Below are 14,203 nucleotides of genomic sequence, written 5' to 3'. Positions count from 1 at the left end.
GGAAAAATTATTATAGGGGAATGGGGATGGGGAATTAATGTCCATCCCATTAACCCTCATTGCCATTCCTAGCGATAGAGAGGGAGAGGAGAGAATTAGAAAATAAGAAAAGGGAGAGGGAGAGGGAGAGGGAGAGGGAGAGAGACGCTGAAGAGAGAGAGAGAGAGGCGCTGGTTTGTTTAGGGTTTGGTTTGGAAACAAAATATATATGTATATATATATATATGATTATTGGTCATTTTACACTTTTGCGACTAAACATTTTGGTCACCAATTAGTTTTATAAATCCCTCCAAAATTTGAAATGTCTCCCTCCAAAAATTTTAGTTTTTTGGCAACTAAAATTTTTTTTAGTCGCTGAAAATAATTTTTTGTCAACCAAACTTTTGGTTGCCAAAGATAAAAATTAATTTTTTTATTTTTTATTCTGCGACTAAAATATTTTTTAATCGTTGAAAATAAATTTTTGGCGACCAAACTTTTGGTCACCAAACATAAAAAGTAATTTTTTATTTTTCATTCGGTGACTAAATAATTTTAGTAGCCAAAACTAACTATACAACGTCTAAAAAATAATTTTGTGGCGACCAAAGATAAAAAAGTAATTTTTTATTTTTTATTCGGCGACTAAATAATTTTAGTAGCTAAAACTAACTATACAGCGACAAATATTTTTTAGTCACTAAAAATAAATATTTGGCGACCATGCTTTTGGTTGCCAAAAATAAAAAGTTAATTTTTGTTTTTATTCAGAGACTAAGCAATTTTAGTAGCTAAAACTAACTATGCAACGACTAAAATATTTTTTTAGTCGCCAATTGTGGCAAATTTAGCGACTATATTTTTTTTAGTTGCCAATTGTGGTATTTTTAGCGACTAAATTTTTTTTAGTTGCCAATAATCAATATACCCTGACTAAAAAAATTTAGTAGCTAAATATTGTACTTTTACCACTAATATAATTTTTGGTCGCCAATTCCACAACTTTTGGCAACCAAAATATTTTTAGTTGGCAAAAGTGGTTGCCAAAAGTGTGTTTTTTTGTAGTGTATAGTTATAAAAAAAATTTAACCTTATTATGAGCACACAAGATTTGTGTGACTAATTGACCCCAAATTATTTAGTGTTTTATGATCAATACAAGTCTTTTAATTTTGTCAAGTTAAAAGAAGTAGCAATATGAAATATGAACTTCTGAAGAACCATTAAAATACCGAAAGGATGGACAAGCATGAGAGAGTATGGCCAAGAATTGGTTTCATAAAAATAAAAATAAAAGAAAAATTTTGATATGCAAATAAAAATTTGTACAAAATAATGTCATAGATTTGAATTTGTTCATTTCAAAAAAGAAAAAAAAGAAAGAAAAAAGGAGACCAATATTAAACTGATTTATTATTTTAAAAATGTCGTTGACATAGATGAAATGCATCAATATATGACAATGACATTTTTAAAATAATAAGTTAGGTCTTTTGGTTTAAAATCACTGATTCAAATTTGCATGACATCTTTAAAATAATAAGCTAGGTCTTATAGTTTAAAATGAATTGATATAAATCTCCAAAATCATATTCTATATAAGTGATTTTTTGTTTCTTTTTTTTTTTGGTATACTCCTTATGTTTATATATTTGTCCAATATACAAAGAATATAGGATATCAAACAAACAACATAATAAAATCAATTATGGATTCAAAATTTATTGATTCAGTTCCACCCATGAGCTAGTTGGTATTTCAACTGAAAATGAAAGGATAAAAAAATAATGCATCAAGATAAATTTTTTTAAAGACCCATTTTTATATCCGAAAATGGAATTAAGAATTGACTAGATACATAGTCTAATAACATGATTTTATATCCCAAACCAACACAATAAAACAGAATTATCATACAATTAATTTTTCCTCCCCCTTATGTACATGACATTTCTAATTTTCAATTAATAATATTATTGGGCTGATTATCACCAGATACCACATATTTTTAGCAAGTTCTAGCTGCTGAAAGGTTCTGCATTGTACTCAACATACAAAGCTTAGACCAAACTATGAAAATTTTGTTTTCAATCCAAACAAAGCCATAACAAAATCTCTTCTCAACAAAGGCCATATGATAGGCAAATTTCAATTCACTGTTACTGTGGCATATATCTGACTCCAATTCATTGAACAAAAACAATTTTGAATTCATACTACTAGGTCTCACTGTCATACACAAGAAGTAATGAATCACTAGTCCTTACAATTTTCGGAATGGCATTGCCTTGCTCAGCTCCACACACAATTTTTCCATGTGACAGCCAATGGCCTGCCGCTAGAGTTTTAATATTCGATGCATCTTTGCTCTATAGCCATTCCCTTGACATTGACAACCCTACCCTAAAAACAGATCTAGATGACAGGTTTGTTTGTCTACCAAACTAAACCTAGAACAGCCAAACTAAGCAAAACATATTAGCAAACTACAGTTTGTGGAGGGGTGGAGGGGAGAGAGAACTGAGCAATTACTTCCATAAATCCAAAATTCAAACACAGCCTAAAGAGTTTCATTGTTCTATGTCCAGGTACGTACTGTAACAAAAAAAGAGTATAAAATTAAAAAAATGGAGTAGAAAAATAATTTCGGAGTAATGGAAGTACAAGTGATTTTTATGTATTAGATTGTGCAAGTCTATCTTGTACCTTCATCACTTTGAAATTATTTTTTTCTACTCTCCACTTCTTTGAAATTTGCCCTAACAAAAATATCTTCCTGCAATGCACACTCTAAAAGAGTATTTTTTTTCATCTCAAACTGTTCGCATACACGAAGACAAAATGCAGAGATAAAAGAATTAAGAAAAGAAAGAAACAACATCATGCATGCATATTAAGAGGTCAGTATGCATGGCTGCTTTGTGACACACCTCCCCCCCTATTCATACATGAAAACAAAAACAATTCTCAATTAGATCACTGGCATGCTAACCAAAGAAAATAGCAGCAATATTACATAAACAACCAAGAATGAACAAAATAATCCCTAATTCCTACACCTTTAACCGCGCGTCGCTAATCCGCTATCTGCTGCACCTTTTTTTCTAACATTGATGTCCCCTTAAAAATCATCAGCTGAAGATTTCTCGTATACTTCAATAACTGCTCAGACATGTTTGTATCAGTTAGTACTGAAGCACTGGCTGTGAACATAAACATAGGACACAAATAGTACCAAAGTCGATGCCCAATAAACCATGAAAGTACCCATTTTGCCAACACCCTTTTTCAGAGTGGAAATATAAATTTTTTTTTCCTTCTTAAAAGAAAAAAGAAAGAATTTATAGTAACATCTTCACTTGAATAAATATGTAGTTGTTTCAATCCTATCTCATGGCATACATGCAGTGGTGAAGCCAAGAAATTAAATCAAATGGGGCACTTTTTAATTATAACATTGAAAATTTTTACAAAAATATTTCACATAAATTTTTATGATTGACTTCAAGAAATATAAATAAATAAATAAAATATATATATATATATATTATTTTTAACTAGTATATCATGGACAATATAAAAAAAATCATGGATATAAGTTTTAAAATAAATTATATAATAAAGTAATTTTTTATAAAAAGTTTAGTAAAAATTCAATATAATAGTAATACTACGTCATCATTGACATATGATATTACCAATCAATAGTAAAAAAAACATATAGAGGATGAACCCCAAATGTCAAATGTAACTAACAATTCAATAAATTCCATATCTTCATTGAGATTAATTATAATTGTATGTCAATAATGATAGACATCGCCATTGTATTGAAATTTTCATTGCTAATAATATGACTTATCATAATATCTTTATTTTCAATAAAAAATAACCATTATTATTCTCATAATTTTAAAAATGTCACTGATATTTCACTCTAAATAATATTTTATAATTTTTTTATGTTTGCAAAAAAAAATTATTCCAAAACCCAGGGGAGGCACGTGACCTCCCTAGACCCACTGTGGCTCCGCCACTGCATACATGTTATGTACCTCCTTCCGAGGCATACAAAACTGTAGAGTTACGCTTTAACTCAAAATTGAAGCAAATGTATTTTTAGGTTGACACTATAAAGAAAGAACCTCAAGCAGTGCCCGATCGGGAAAGACAAGGTCTGGTAATTAACAAAATGTGATCTATTGATCACTTTGATAACTAACCCATATCATCTAAAACCACAAAATCTATGTTCTTCCCTTACCTAATTATAAAATGGCAATGAAAAGTTCTGGCTACACATCTCTGGTCAATGCACTGACAAAAGTAACTAATATGCGTTGCCAAATACCGAGTGTCGCATAGAATGCATTCCCATTGCATTTTCCATGTAGACTGGAGATTCTATAAGTTTAAGGTAAAAACAAGGGAGAAAAAAATTTGAGCCATTAATTAAGTTGTAGAAGAGCATTACCCTTTCATCACTCATCTTTCTGAAACCTAATTTTTTCGTCCAGATTGATTCAGCTTCCTCAGCAACAGGGAGTACCAGGTTTTCAACATTCAGGGAATACAATAGGCTCTCGATACATGAAAACAATGCTTGGAAATATCCCTACAGATAAAAAAAAATCATCAACACAAACAAAAAAGGAAGGAATAACTCCGGCTGCACAGAAAGGGAAAAAATCAATAAATAAAGAAAATTAATAAACAAAAGAAAAACTTACTTTTCCTTGATTCTCTCTACTTGTAGCCACTAGAGGAAGCTCAGCAGCCTCACGTCCAAAAATCCTCAGAAGACTAGCCGATACAACTGACCTGTGCACGACATTTTGGAATCCAATGATTAAAAAATAATAAGAACATAAAACTAATAACAACCATTAACAAAAATGAAAATGAAAATGAAAATGTAAAGTAAATTAATAAAACATGCAAAAACAACTTTAATGTGAAGCAGCTTACTTTACAATTAAAATGACACAGTACATTCCACCAAATTCTTGCCCAGATATATTTCTCCTGCATTAAGTACAACAAAGGGCATTTTAAACAGGTTTGGTAGATTAACCAAAAACATAAAGATCAATAAGAAGTCAGGGAAATTTAACTAGTGAAGCAAACAATCTACTTACATAGCGCCCTTTTTCTCCTCATTTTTCTGTTCTCAAATTTCATTAAATAAAACCAAACCAATCCTTTTCTCCTAATTGAACCTTATGGTCAATCTTTGAAAAGCACATAATGTGAGTTGAACAATTCTAGGACATAAAATAGAGGTTTGTTTGTAAGCAAAATTCATATTTTCCTCCTCCAAAATGCATTCTTTTTAATAATGTATACTTGATTAATGTAGTCACAAGTATTTGTTGACAACCTACAAAATAACTTCATTTCACACCAATTCATTAATAGAGGGAAATGATGAAATTTTCCTCACAAAGCACTTAAATTTCTTCCGTATGGCATAAGTTTTGGTAGATACACCCTTCAGATGAAGAGCTACTTAAGCACAATGTACAATGATAACTTACCCACAGACCATAACATGTATAAGATCACGACCAGAAGTTGCAACAATAGGATCAAAACATTCCTGCCAAAGATGAGACATACAAATAGGTTTAACCCCCCAATAAAATTAAGTAATAAAAGAAAGTATAACATAACAAAAAGAAGTATCTTTATACAACTGTTGTCAGAAGGACTATACAGCAAAAGAAAAAAGAAGTCAAAATCAAAACCATTTTTGGACAAAGATACATTTAAGATATAGCATAGAGAATCAATATTAACCAAATGCCCCGAAGAGGTCCTGGCCTCCAGATCTGTTTCTTCTAGCACATCACATTACATTATGTTGCTAAAGAGAAGTAACCGAGAAGTAGCACTAGAATAGATAAGAACAAAATTAGACAGGCTTTTACAAATTTTAAAAATCACATTTTGCTATTCTACATGGTATCAGCAAAAACTTACTCGAAAAATTGCAGCAGCCCTAGACAGTACTGGCAAATGTTCTAGATAGCGACTTCTCCCACTTAAAATCCGCCATTGAACATCATTTGAAACTCCATCTGTAAATCCTTTCTCGACATGTTTTCTATGTATTGCATATGACACTGAAGCTGGAATCATCTCCGCACCAACTAAAACTAAATTTTGTAGTGCCACATGGATCCTATTGCAGTCATCACAACAAAACCACTTATCCCTGGGTAGTTCCTGCACCAAATGTGAGAAACTATACTAAGTCACTGAATAAATACATGTTGAAAGCATTACAAAGATTCTGAAACTTACTTTTAAATCACAGAGGCCACTGTATAACGATCCTGGTTTTTCCTCTCTTTATTTATTGTATTTTGGACTCGGTTTCGTGGATGTGTTGTTGTCTCATTCTCATTTCCATCCTTTACTCTTCGTATTTGAGTCTTGGGTTGTGTTGGGCAGGTTTGAAACAGGTTGGTTGTGCTTTGAAACCAAAAGTTGATGCCCAGAATTTGGCCTTCACGTTCGAGCGGGGATTTTGACGCTCGAGCGAGCCCTCTGTTGTTGCTTCTTCGCTCGAGCGGGCGTTTTGACGCTCGAGCATAAATTTCCATCTCCCAGTATTTTCTCCGCAGGTCTTAGTAAGCTCGAGCAGGAGTTTTGACGCTCGAGCGTGACCCTTTGTTTTTGTTCCTCCGCTCGAGCGCGGGAGTTTGACGCTCGAGCGGGGACCATCGCCTGCAAAACTTCTGTGAGTGTGCATCCGCTGCTCGAGCGGGAGTTTTGACGCTCGAGCGTGAGTCTGTGTCTGATGCTCGAGCGGGGATTCCCACGCTCGAGCGGGGCAACTTGTATATCAGTCCGAGTTTCACCTTTTTGGATCACTTTTTGATTTCCTTTCTCTCTCTTACTTTTTCAAAACCTCCATTGGAGAGCACCTCTCTCTAAAACCCAACTTCTCTCTAGGTATTGATCTAGTTAGAGTGATCTTCCACCTTTGTCCCTTTGTAAAAAGTGTTGTGCTTGGCGTGGGCTTCACTTTGATCCGAAAATTTCTTGATTTGGAGCACTTCGAGTTTTCTTCATCTTCTTCCTTTGAGTTCCAAATTTGAGGTAGGGATAACTACTCATTCTTATGGTCTTTGACATAAATTTTTAGTCATTTTGATATAATGTTGATGTTGGGTGATTTTGGGTGTTAGGGTTTCAAAATGTAGAAAGAGGGGTTTTGTATTTTGAGCCTATACATGTGTATTTGGGTCTAGAAATGAGATTATTGGTGTTGTTGATAATATTTGGACCTTTGGGTCAATATTGAGCTTAAAGGGAAAAATGCCATATTTGGGTCATTAGTGTAATTAATGACATTTGTTATGGAATTATGAAATTGAGTTGGGAATAATGACATTGGCTCATTATGGGATAGAATGGTGGAGTTAGATTTATTAATCACTCACTTTTGAAAATGTCAATTATATATTTGTTGAGGCATTTATTATCTATTTAGAAATAACTGCTTTGGGCTATCGGTGGAGGATAGTCTTGATTGTTGTAGACATTGCATGATGATTAGGTGAAATGAAACTAATCAAGTTGTGTATTTGAATACATGGGTGTCGAATCCCGTGGATGAAATTTTCGTAAAATGGCCATTTGAAAATAAAAATACATGGGTGCCGAATCCCGCGGACGCAATATCCGTAAAATGGTAATTCGAATATAATTATACATGGGTGCCGAATCCCGCGGATGCAATTTCCGTAAAATGGAAATCCAAAAATATCTATACATGGGTGCTGAGTCCCGCGGATGAAATATCCATAAAATGGCCATAAGAGAATAAAAACACATGGGTGCCGAATCCCGCGGACACAATTTCCGTAAAATGGCAGTTTGAAGTATTGTTGGCATGAGATGTAGTCTCACTTAAGTTGTTTGGCCAGGTTCTGAGCCATGTTTATAAGTTGGGTTTTGTTAAGTTAAGGATTATGGAATTGGATTGTATTGTATGTTGGTTTATATGAGTTAAACATTTATCAAGTGCTAATATTTTAGTTATTGCTCATATTATGTTTAGCATATCTTTACTGGGTGTTGGCTCACCCTATATGGGACATCATTTTCAGGTACAGGTGTTATGCCGCCTCCAAGGACGTAGCTTGGGTGGCTTGAGCCTGTAGACTCTTTTTTTGTTGTTTTTGTTGTATTACATGTATATCAAGCCAAGGGCTTATTTGTGTAGAGTTAGTACTCTCCTTTTTGTAACCAAGTGTTGACTTGGAAAGTTGTAAGCCTATAGGGCGTTTACTTTTATTGTCAACATGTAATACATTTTGTAAGAATACTCTGATGATTGTAATATGAAAACTCTTTTATTTATCGTGAATGTATGCTATGATGGGTTTATTTTTGAGGGCGTTACACACTGTCACGCAAGCAACCAACATGGTACTCCTTCTCACGCTAAACAACAATAAACAATTAGATTTAGATAATTAAAAAGAACACACATGGTAAAATATATAAGGGAAAATGCAAGCCCTACTTGGTCACAGAGCATAACTGTTCATTCATCAAAATTTTCAACACTAAAATCGTGAGCCCTGTAAAGATAACAAAGAAAATCAGTCTTACTAACAATAAAGAAGTGGACATGACTTAATGAAAGGGCATAGATGGAGAGAATTGGGATAATTAATTTTCTGGAGGGAATAAATAAGCATATGGGTTAATGAAATAATAGCGAATAATTTTGTAAGTGACCCAATTTGATGCTATGTATAGCATGAAATTTCTATATTGGTATAAATTTTTTGGACTTTTACGGTTAAACTGCAAGTTAAAAGGAAAGGAGCTCCTGGCCTTCAAAACCTAAAATGGCCTTCTAAGTAAAGCCATGTTCAACTTTTGGGAAATTATCAGTCTAACCATCGTTGCTTGCTTGCTTTTATATAAATATTTTTCCTTAACATTGATTAGGCATTGCGATATACATATTTCCTTGGATATCATTGGACATTGGTTAGATTTGATGAATGTTGATGGATGGATTCCACGTGAACAGATTTTGGATGATGAAGCTCGAAGGTGATTTGAGGCACTCGAGCAAGTGATGTAATAAGTTTGGGATTTCAAAAATTTTCATTGACAATTAACATATTTCTTTTTTTATCTTTTTTGCAGTAAGGTCCCTGAGGAATATATTATTCTGCATCCAACAAATGGAAATCCACCAACTCTATTTCTAGTTTTGCGGGGTTAGTTTGTATCTCTCAATTGAATTTTGCTATTTCTTTGTGTGAGAATTTTCTTTTTCATCATGGCATTTTAGGGATTCAACCCATTATTTTCTTGTTAAGGAAAATCTTACCCTTGTGAGTTGATGGTGACACTTGAGTTAGTACAAGTGTGTATATTCACGTAGCACTTATCCAATTTATCATTTAGATGATTGTTCATCACTGGAGCATTACATACTAAAACTTTAGCTTTGAAGTTCATGTTTGTTTTCTTCACCAACCATTTATTTGTTGGAGCTATGGTCCACATGGCTCTATTTTTCTCACTATAAGGACTGAATTTTGTTTGATCATTTACTAATTTCGTATCCAGTTTCTAAGTAGTATTGCCTTAATTAGCTGCAGAGCTATGGATCATTTATTTGCATTAAGGTACAAATTACAGCAAATGATTCAAATATGAAGTTGTAGGGTACTAGTGACAACTTGATTGTGAGGGGCAGGAAAACATGTTATATATCAGAAACTATGTTTCATCATTTGGTCACAACTTAAGAGAGTGTTTCAATTATTCACTGTATGTGTTGCAGCAATACTTTGTAACATAAATAAATAAAGAAGGGGGGAGGGATCTTATGACTTGTGAGCTTGAAAAATTTTCTCTCAAGTAAAAGGGTTATTTTCATTGTAATCATGTTGAAGATGATCCCTTTAACATACATCCACATAAAACCAATAATTAACTCTGCTGACATCTTCTCTGTACCTGGTCAGCGACATCTAACCCAATTGTAATTATGCATTATTTTGAGTATTGAAGTTTTGTAATATTTCATTCTTTCTCATTTAAGTTGAGCTATAGTCTATCTGTGTGTATTCTTGGTATGTTCATATATTTGCTACAGAATAATATGATATCATGATGTTCTTTAGCATTACCTTGGTGCTTTTTTCTAATAAAAAAATTCCTTATTCATCACAAAAAATATATATATATATATATATATCATGATGTAGACATTTTTTAATCAAAGCTCAAAACTTCACTTTTTTTAGATTTAGTTTGTGGCATGAAAAGAAACAAGTTTACAGCCACCGAGAGGGATTAGATTTCTTCTGTCTTAGACCGGGAATTTGTTCACCTTGAAGCATGGTTTCAATGGTTTAATACTACGCAATCAGGTAAATCTGGAGTTTTATTTTTATTTCTCTCTCATTGGGTGATTAATTTTTGAGAAATGTTAGGGATACTAACAGTTTTACCAACACACTTGCAAGTTTATGCAGGTCCCACGCCAAGTGATGGTAGATCCATTAAAGATTATGAGTTGTGTTAGTAATAAGATTGTTAGTTGAATATCCCTAGCATTGTTAATTTTTTCCATTTAGAGATATCACTGGAAAACTCTACCACCAATCCTAGATTGGGCATTCCAATGGATGTTGCCCGTCTCCTCTAGACTTCTTGATGATAGGATAAACTTTCCACATCATATTGATCTATCAACAATGTGTCTGATGGACCCTGCTACCCCTTTAGTCAGACATTTTAAACCATGAATAGCAGAGAAGTGAGCAAAAGGACGAATGGTAATTCATGTAGCCAAGCAAAGTAAGATCCTTGTGACTCTGTTGAGTCTGACTATATAGAGAACGCATTCACAATTTATTTTTTTCTTTCATTTTGAATATTTTTCTTTTTTTCTATTATTAATAGAATTTTGTTCTTTGTTGCTGATCAAAAAAAACAAAAACAAAAAAAGGACATTCACAATTCCTGCAAAATATGTTTCAACTTAGATCATTGTTTCTGAGAAAGATAAGATATATGCTAATATGTTTCTTACTTCTGTGAGTATTTTCTTTTCTAAGTCAGTGCTTTGATTAATAGGCAAGGATATGAGCAGCTATTTTTGGCATGGAAGAGACAACGCAACCATGCACGAATTAAATCCTAAGGTTCTACTTCGCATGATTTAATGAAATTTCCTGAATAATTAAATATAGCCCTGCTAAGGACACCAACTTTTCCCCTGCCCTGTCATTGTGAGGGGGGCAGTGATAAAGGCTGTGAAAAAATGTGGTTTTTGTAATCTTTTCCAATTAAATATGCTCGTTATTTCCTTTTACTAGTAGGATCAATATTGGGCATGATATGGAATATGAGTTCTCAAGCAGTATTTTTTGGTTCAAATATTGGGAGTTGTGTAGTCCTGTACACTAGTAGGATCTCTATTTCTTTCTCTTTTTTCTTTTTTTTGAGAAGTAAATATTATTAAAAAAAAAATTTAAAAAAAAACACCTAAAGGGGCGTAACCTCTGCACATGATGTATACAAGTCAACTAAAGCCAATCCATAAGGTTGAGCTGAATCAGATCAAAATTGGTCCTAATCAATATGTTGTAGGAATCCCTTAATCAGTGCACCTGCTCTAACCTATCAAACTTATGGGTTCACCGTATATCTACCTAAGCCATTTTTGTTCTTCTTCCAACATTCTGTTCTTTTTCACTCATCCTCTAACTTAAAAACCTTACAAAGATTGTTTCTTTTAATCCAAGTGGAAACAAGAGTATCATAATCAACTCATTGAAGAACCTTTGAAACCACTAGCTGTGTAACTAGATGAAGTACATGAATGCTCGTGATTCTGGATCTCCAATCATAGTTTATTCCATCTATTTATCCAATTGTTCCCCTTTTAGTAACATTACCAATGTTTAAAACAGATCTATTCATCAAACACACCAATGGTTGTGTTACCATATTAACATTGTCACTGGAATGTCCAGACACTGACCTCTGGGTTGGATGATTATCCACGTGCGTTGCACCCAACTGAAGATGAACGTCATTTGGATCTTAGATGTTGGATGTTTCTTGCAGCAGATTGCATGCATTCAATCTCAAAGCTTCTTCCGAAGGAACATGAACTTGGGAAGATATGACAATAGGAATAGACATCTGCATCTCGGGGTTCATGTCTTGCCATATTAAACCTCTAAATGGAAATAATGCAAGAAAGGAATATGACTCAACAGTTACGCTGCTCTCGAATTTTGAAATCCTAAATCAAGTTTGTGCAAAGTTCATTATGTTATCTAGCATTATTTCTTGTTCTTCTAGAGTTTCTATAATCTTTTGCAATTGGTGATGCCTTTTTTTTTTTTTTGGTAGTTCTATAATTAGGTAGAAAGCAAAAGAAAAGTTTATAATTATTTGGAAATCTTCTTTGCTGCAATACATTTGTATTCTATCAAAAAATTATTTCCAATTCAATATGAACTGATGTTTGAAGAAGTTAAATAAGGTGCTTAATGTTTTTGCAGATGCACTTTGATGATGCACATGGAACTTACTTGGATTTTGGAAATCACACGGAAAAGGTATGCTTACCACTATCCTATATTCAACTGAAAAAGTCTAGGATCACATAACCGGACACAACTGATCGGTTTTTGTGTATGTAGAACTCGTATTCAACTTATACACAATGACTACAATTCACGAAATTATTATATGCAACTGAACTAGAATATAAAATGCTAAGAATTGTCTACATTGCCATAGTCTAAAAAAATGATTAATCCCTCCAGGTTCGTTTGATTTGGTGAGAAGTAATGGGAAACAACCATTATGCAAGTCGAGAGCTCATCCGGGAAGTTTTAGAACAGCCAAGATTGAGGTTTGTTCCTCATATTGGCTATGTCTGCCTTTTCCCATTTGTGGCGAAGATTATTCCACCTGTTAGTTGCATGAAGGATCTCATCACGAAGCAATGTTTTCTCAATCTATTTGTGCTTCTATTCAGTGTTTCTTACCTCTACATTGTCGTAGTATGAAGCTCTGATTCAACAAAAAAAATCCCCTTTCCTTCCTTTGGGCTGTGTTTGGATCTTGGATTTAGGTGGAGATTTGTGTAGGGAAAGGAAATGAGAAGAGAAATGTGAATGGAATACAAGCTGATGTTATTTCACATTTCCATTCCTTTTCCCTCAGCAAATCACTGACCAAATCCATGATCCAAATACAGGACTCAACAATCCTAGAACAACAGCTGAGTCTCATTTCAAATCGGAGCATTTTATGGACTGATTATGGACTCCGCTCTCTTTCCAAAACAAGGTGATGAAAGTTTCTCAAGTAGTGCATCATTTATGAGCTCCTTTATCCATACATCTATTCTATTATATAAAACACACGATCAACTTGGTGTGAGCGCCTATGTCACATATTTTCTCATGCCCAAATTCGACCTATGTAACTACCAAGTTTCTTATTTCAATTTTTTTTCTCCTCCATCTACATTTAAATTTCTTTTTTCATAAGACGGTGACAACTGTCTTCTATTTCTGCACACACATTCACTCGTGTGCTCAACTTCTAGTGTATGCTGTTATTTGCATGATATCATGTTTATTCTAGAACTACTAAAGAAATTAATTTGTGAAACCCCTCTTGTATGCCAAAGCTCAATGTACATGAAATACAACATGGAGCTTGATGCACCCTATTGGAGAGGCCCACTTTGGATGAACATCAACTACATGATTCTTTCCTCGTTTCACCATTACTCTAAAGGTACACAAATACAAACATAGATTTATCTATTGTAAATTAAAAATAAAAATAAAAAAACTCTGATTTTCAATAAAATCTGAACACGTGGCATTGACATGTGCAGAAAATGGACCGTATAGAGACAAAGCCAAGATCATCTATAATGACTTGAGGAGCAATTTGATTAGGTAAGTGGTATGACATTTTTAGTTCTTAATTAATGCCTCTAATCTAGACTCTTCAGTCAATTCTGATGAGTATTGTTCATTTTTGTTATGGCAAAAACGTTGTGAAGAATTACCAGCAGATAGGGTATTTCTGGGAACAGTTTGATCAAAAGAAAGGTAAGGGGAAAGGTGCACGTGTATTTACTGGCTGGACATCGCTCGTGTTGCTGATCGTGGCAGAAGCTTATAGTGAATGTTAG

At 33.6% G+C, this 14,203-nt stretch overlaps 1 pseudogene; it reads left to right on the top strand.

Annotated features, from left to right (window-relative positions):
- Positions 1-8,752: 8,752 nt before the first annotated feature.
- On the top strand, positions 8,753-14,203 carry LOC114290358 (mannosyl-oligosaccharide glucosidase GCS1-like; annotated as a pseudogene).

The sequence above is a fragment of the Camellia sinensis genome, chromosome 2, assembly GCF_055761805.1.
Source record: "Camellia sinensis isolate YWXY chromosome 2, ASM5576180v1, whole genome shotgun sequence".
Classification (NCBI taxonomy): domain Eukaryota; kingdom Viridiplantae; phylum Streptophyta; class Magnoliopsida; order Ericales; family Theaceae; genus Camellia; species Camellia sinensis.
Note: the sequence above shows the minus strand (reverse complement) of the source record. Positions and strands in the feature narration are given on the sequence as shown.